We start from the raw sequence: 7,357 nt of genomic DNA on the forward strand, positions 1-7,357 counted from the left end.
AGACAAAGAAAGTGATTTCTAGCTCCCCACTACATGTTCCCTGGCATATACGGGGTTTAGTTAGGTACCTAACTTACCATTTCAGGGAATATTATTCTTACTGGATGGCAATTTCTCTTTAACCTAACCTTAACAGAAAAGGTTTTGAAATGGTCTCTACCATCTACTTTATTAAACATCTTCAGTGAAAGAAGAAAGCACTTGTCACTCCTAACAATGAGTAGGCTCAGTCTGTAAATCCTCCTTCACTTTGTTCTTACTGAGAAATATCACACTGTCACATACCAAAGAGAGACCAGGTGTGTGCATTTTCTTTTTACAAAAACATAGCTCTTTCTGAAGAGGTTGCCGCAGTGTGGTATTTAAATTGATGTTCATATAGTATCTAACTACTTAGCACTTGAACCACAATGGGGCTTTGGGGGCATGTAGACTTCAACCACTTGAAGTCTCTCAGTTGCCAATTAACCTGAAGGAAAATATTTGCCATGCAGGGCTCTTGCTTTAGGGAAATTGCTCTACTCCTTGCTAAACCAAATAATTTAAGCATATTGAGTGGAAATGGGTCCATGAGCAATGTTCCCAAAATTTTCACTCCTTGGATGACATTAACCAAGGAGATTGCAACATTGTTGGGCTCTGACAAGGCTGATCTCAGAAGCCTTAGGCCAAAGCTAAGGGCCTTTGTATTCCTGAATGACCACTGGGAACATTGTTAGTCCTGCCCTGGCACTCCCATGCATGCCCCTGCTTTTTGCTTTTTTAATTCTTTTCTCTACTGTCTCTTATTCTTTCATTTCTCTCTTCTTTAGTTCTTGAACTCTTCTTTACCTCTGTTGAACTCCACTCCAAATCTTTTTACTAGGACAGAGTATCCATCCCTAGATGAGATGGGTATTGATTGGCTGCTATAGGGCTCACACTACCTCCCTCAAGAGACGCCTGGGGACTTGTGTATCCCCGTATCACCAGTTCTCTAAAAGCTTTCTTCTAAGAAGATTTCCTCAACAAACCACATACAAGGGATTTCCATTTTAGTCTTGCTTCTGGAATGCTAGTCTAACAAATTATCATTATTATTATGATTACAAATAGATCTTCGGCTTTCCACTAGCAACCATAGACACTTCAAGCACTCAGCTAAAGACAATGCTTATCTATACTGGAGCAAAGTTTCCTTTTCCTAGCTCTACTTCTGGCATGACAGTGTGCAACTCAGTTACTCCTCAGCAAAACTAATGAAAGTAAAAAAAAAAAAAAAAAAAAACTAATGAAAGTATTTCTAAAACAACCATTTAAAAATGCTTAACCCCATGGACATAAAAAATGGAAATGGCCCTATGGGTATACAGTAAATGAGGAAACATTTACTTGAGAATATTTACTAAAACTCCATAAAACAGCCTGTCGTATTTGAGATAATATCCATACCCTCCCCGCTAACTTCCAGCTCTATGAGATGGGAACTCCACTCCAGACTAGTACAGTCAAGAATACAAGGTTCTGAATTCCCCAAGCTTCTAATTGGAGGGCTATTTTCCTGGGAGAGATAAGACATTAGCATTTCTCATGGTGTCCCTACCTACTAGTTGCTAAGGCAAATGTCTGGACAAGTGCAGCCAAGAGGAGGGAACTCTAGTCTTCTACTAGCTTCCACTCAGGGGACAAAGTCTCTACCTTGGCACAATAGAACACTGAGGTCCCAATTTCTCTTGCTTCAACTCATAGGGCAGGGATACAATGCCAAGGGAGACAAGCCAAGGACACCTGGTGTTATTACTCCCACATCCACTGAGTTCTCAGTTCTTTAAGCTAGGGTTTTGCGTAGGAAGAAGTGAGCTATTGTTCCTTCCCTCAGTACCAGAGCTGTGGCTCAGAAATTTTGGCAGGTAGAAAAAGCAGGCCATAGAACAGAAAGCTCAAGCTCTTTCCCCAAAGAAACTAACTTCATTTGCAACAGAATATGAAGTTCAAGCCTAAGGGTGCTTTCAAAAACTGTACAGGTTTTGGTGGAAGACAATTGGGAGGAGACTGATAGATTCATGAGAAATATAGGCTAAGCTGTGAACTAAAGAGTTGCTGGGGAAAAATAAGCAAAGAAACAGGTAGAAGAGCTTTCCTAGAGTCTGAATAAACCTCAGACACTGATGTCAGGAACTGTCCCTCCAAAGGAGCCTAAATTTGATTGGATTAGTATATGAAGCAATTTATTCCCCAGGGCATTATTACAAACAATAGAGCAAGCAACGAGCAATTACTGGAGCTACGCAGATGTATGTGGGCACATAAACAGGCAGAGAACCACACCAAAACCACTGTCCCCCCAGAGTGACTGTGAGCATATCCAAGGATGGGCCCCCGAGGAACATCAGAGGTTCATCTTATGTGTGTTTATCAAGGTGGAGAGGAGAAGCAGGGAAGAGACTTCACTAAAGTAATCTAACCAGTCCCTAAATAAGTAAACAAGCTAATAACAACAAGCCCCAGATGAGGAGAGAGATGAAGCCAGTACCCAAGTTGCTATAATATATGATCTAAAATATTCTGTTTCCAAAAAATATGAAACATACAAAACAAACGGGAAGAAAATGTGACCCATATATCAGAAGAAAAGCAACAGAACTGTCTGTAAGAGTGATCAGATGTCAGACTAGTCAGAAAGACTTCAAAGAAGCCATTATAAATATATTTAAAGAACTAAAGGAAACCACAATTTTAGTAAAGTATGATGACAATGTTACATTAAACAGGGGACATTAATGAAGAGATAGCAGTTATGAAAAGAACCAAATGGAAATTCTCGAGTTGAAAAATGCAATAACTGAAATCTGAAGGTTCACTAGACAGGCTAAGTTGAAAATTTGAACTGGAAGAATAAAGAAGTAGAGAACTCAAAAATAATCAACAAAAATTATACAAGCCAGAGGACAGAGAGAAAAAAGAATGAATAAAAAGAAACAGAGCTTCAGAGAAACTTGAGACCCTGTTACGTACAAGAAAATACATGTTGTGGCAGTACCACAAGATCAGAGAGAACAAAACAGAAAATATTTGAAAAATTAATGGCTGAAAATTACCCAAATTTTCTGAAAACCATAAATCTACACATACAGGGAGTTCAACAAACAATGAAGGTAAACTCAAAGAGATTCATATATAAATAGATGCACTGTAGTTAAAATGCCAAAGAAAATCTTGAAAGCAGCAAGAGAAAAATGATTCCTTACTTATAAGGAAATTCAATTACTATTAACAGTCAACTTCTCATCAGAAATAATGGGTGTCTGAAGGCAATGGGATAACATAATCAAACTCTTCAAATTTGGAAAACTGTCAACCAAGCATCTTATCATTCAGAAATGAAAGTGAAATAAAGACATTTGGATAAATAAAAACTGAAAGAATCTGTTGCTAGCAGAGCTGTCTTTCAAGAAGTACTAAAGCAAATTCAACAGACTGGAAAGCAAGTAACCTCAGAAAGTAATCTAAATCCATACACACAAAGAGTACTCGTAAAGGTAATTCTGTAATTATAAAAATATAATACGTATGTATGCAATTGTATTGTTGGGCCTATAACATACAGAAATGTAATGTATTTGCACATAATAGCACAAGGAGGTGAATGGGGACAAAGCTGTCCTGGGCCAAGAATTGACTCCAGATGTTAACTTGAATCCACAGGAACAAACGCAGGGGATCTCAGATGATAAATAAGATGGTTAATATAACAGAAGTTGCAAATTAAGTGCTTGTTCTTTCCACTTCTTTCAGCTTCTTAAAAAAAAAAGATTTTATTTATTTGATAGAGAGAGTGAGAGAGAATGAGCAGGGAGGGGCAGGTGCGGCAGAGGGAGAGGGAGAAGCAGACCTCCCCACTGAGCAGGGAGCCCAACATGGGGCTCGATCCCAGGGCCCCAGGATCATGACCTGAGCTGAAGGCATATGCTTACTGACTGAGCCACCCAGGTACCCCTTCTCTCAGCTTCTTTAAAAGACATACAAGTAATAATAATTACAACAATGTGTTATTGGGTTTATAATATACAGAGAGGTAATACATAATAATATCACAATAACAGAGAAAAGAGAATAGAGCTATATGGGAATGATGTCTCTATATCTCACTGGAATTGTTAATATAATTCTGAGCTGTTTTTTGATAAGATCTACATGGTAAGACCTAAAGCAATCACTAAGGAAATAACTGAAAACATATAGCAATAAAATCATTAAAGAAATGAAAATGCAACTTTAGAAAATATTCAGTTAATGAAAAGTAAGTACTAAAGGAAAAATAGATGAACAAAAAAAAGACTTGAGGCATATAGAAAACAACATGGTAAGTTTAAGTCCATCTGTACTCATAACAAATGTGAATGGACTAAATACTTCAATCAAAAGGCAAAAATTTGTCAAACTGGGTTTAAAAAAAAACAGGATCCAAATATAAGAGATACAGTTTGTTTCTAAATTACAAATAGATTGAAAGTAAAAGGATAGAAAAAGATACATCATGTAAACAACAATAGAGCTGGAGGGACATTTTATAATGAGGAAACTATCAATCCATCAGGAAGGTACAATAATTATAAACACATGCACCTAACAAGAAAACACCAGAGATATGAAACAAATATTGACATAAAAAAAAGGAGATATATATATATGTATATAACATTCCATATCATTTTTAAGCCCTGGCAAGCATTCATTATAAGTCCAGATGCACAGTTTGGGAGTACTTGATACAGAATTCATTCTTGTATATTTTTTATTTTAAAAAATTAGCATACCTGAGAGTTTGCCTAAAAGAAGGTAAAAAGTTTATAAATTCAATAGAACCAAAATAACCAAATTGCTTTCTTTTACTTCTTAATCAGTTGTTTTGGCATTATACAAACACAACCTCAGATGATTTTTTTTAGTTGAAAACAAAACAAAACAGAGATGCCTGGGTGGCTAGTGGCTGAACATCTGCCTTCGCCTCAGGGCGTGATCCCAGAGTTCTGGGATCGAGTCCCACATCGGGCTCCCTGCATGGAGCCTGCTTCTCCCCCTGCCTATGTCTCTGTCTCTCTCTCTGTGTCTCTCATGAATAAAGAAATAAAATCTTTTAAAATTAAAAAAAAAAAACAAAACAACGGAAATCACTTGACAGGTTTACCTCTCCAGGAGATCTTTATATGGCAAAGTACAGGTTTAAAAAATCCACCAAAGCCTGACATTTTGTCCTATGGTTACTGCAACTGGGTGTATTTAGAGGACATTGATTTTGTTTAATAGCAGTTATATTGAGATGTAATTCACCACAAAATTCATCTTTTTAAGGCATACAATTCATTGTCTTTTAGTATTATGCACACAGTTGTGTAATCATCATCACTGTCTAATGTTACAACATTTCATCACCCCCAAAATAAACACCCATTAGGTGTCACTCTCTGCCCCTACTCCCTCAACCCTTAACAAACTATTTGTGTGTGGATTTGCCTATTCTGGATATTTCAAATAAATGGAATCATAAGATATGTGGTCTTTTGCAACTCATTTCTTTCATTTAACATGTTTCCCAGGTCCGTCTATGTTGTAGACTATACTGCATTACTTTTTATGGCCAAAAAATATTCCGTTATATGGATATACCACAATTTCTTTATCCATTCATCAGTTGATGTACATCTGGGCTGTTTCTACCTTTTGGTTATTATGAATAATGCTGCTATGAACATTCAAGTATAGGTTTCTGTAAGGTGATATTTCACTTATTTTGAGGAATAAAATTGCTGGGTCATAGAGATATTCTATGTTCAACATTTTGAGAAGCTGCTAGGCTGTCTTTCAATGTGGGTACATCATTTTACAATCCTATCACCAATGTTACGAGGACTCCAGTATCTCCACATCCTCACTGAGACTTGCCATTGTCTTTTTATTTTAATCATCCTAATGAGTCCGAAGTAGTATCTCCTTGTGGTTTTGATGTGCATTTTTCTACTGACTAATGATGTTGAGTATCTTTTCATATGCTTACTGTCCATTCATATATCTTTTTTAAAGAAATGGCAACAAATATTTTGCTTATCTTAAAATATTGTGTTTTTTGTCTTTTTTATCGTTTTGTCTTTTTGCTTTCTCAATATTGATATTTTAATTAATGCTGCCCTTCTCTTCTTATTCACAATGAGTGAGAAAGAATACAAAATTTGCACAAATGTTTAGATACAAATGCTCTGAAGAAAGGTCAGAAATAGAAGGCAAAGAAATTTGAGTGCAAATCATGTCATCTCCAGATATGTTTTGAAACAGTAAAATGTATCTATCTGCCAAATCCTATTTCTAAAATCCAGGACTTCTGAACTCAAACCAGAATCTGCCATCAAAAGCTAATTAACTGAATTCCTGCACTATGAATATCTCCAGTAGAGAGCACTAATGTTTCTTTTTATTATTTTGTGTAAGTAATGCTAAAATTAAAAGAAGGCTTAGGAAGCAGTTACTACCCTTTCTGATTCCCACACATCTGAGAACATAAGACACAAAGGCATTTATTCCACATTCGCTAGCAGTTTATTGAGCACTCACTATCCCTAGATACCATGTTAGACCTTGGGATATGGAAGAAGAAACCTTATATTTTTCACTCTCTAGAAATTTAGAGTCTAGTACAGAAGCTTGGTCTAATCTCCCAATAACCCCTTCTTTCATCAATCAGAGAAAGTATTTACTAATTAATCATCCACTTTCCTATCTCTAACCACACACATATATATGTATAAAGATGCATAGACCAACTGTCCTTGTTTGAGAACAATAGATTCAGAAGGGCCTCAAAGACAATCTACTCAAAATCTCTCATTTTGTGCATGGGAACTCTTAGTTCAGAGTGGGTCACTTACCAAGGATCATGATAAGAGCTAAATTAATGTTTCTGGAACTATCCTAACCATATTACTCATCTAATCCTTACCACAACCCATTTTTCAAATAGAAGACTAAGGCTAAGAGAAATTAAGTAATAACAAAACTTAAACAGCTCATAAAGGCAAAGCCAACGTTTGAATCCAAGTAGCCTTGCTCCAGAATCCATGCTTTTATCCACTAGGCTATATTTAGGTAGCTATTTCTAAAGTAGTCATAATTTGTTAACTCACATTTTTGCACTGTCCTGCATGCCGTCTTGTATGCTAATCATCATGGGTTTGGGCCTCTCCAAAGCCAATCCTCTGGTCAAATGTTATCAAAGAAATCTCAAGGTATTATGACACTTCATAGCCACAAGACACTCGTTAGAAAAAAATGGCCCAATGCCAATGTGGATGTATATGTTACCAAGAAAGAGGAGATGAAGACCTCC

The sequence above is a fragment of the Canis lupus genome, chromosome 8, assembly GCF_048164855.1.
Source record: "Canis lupus baileyi chromosome 8, mCanLup2.hap1, whole genome shotgun sequence".
NCBI classification, from domain to species: Eukaryota; Metazoa; Chordata; class Mammalia; order Carnivora; family Canidae; genus Canis; species Canis lupus.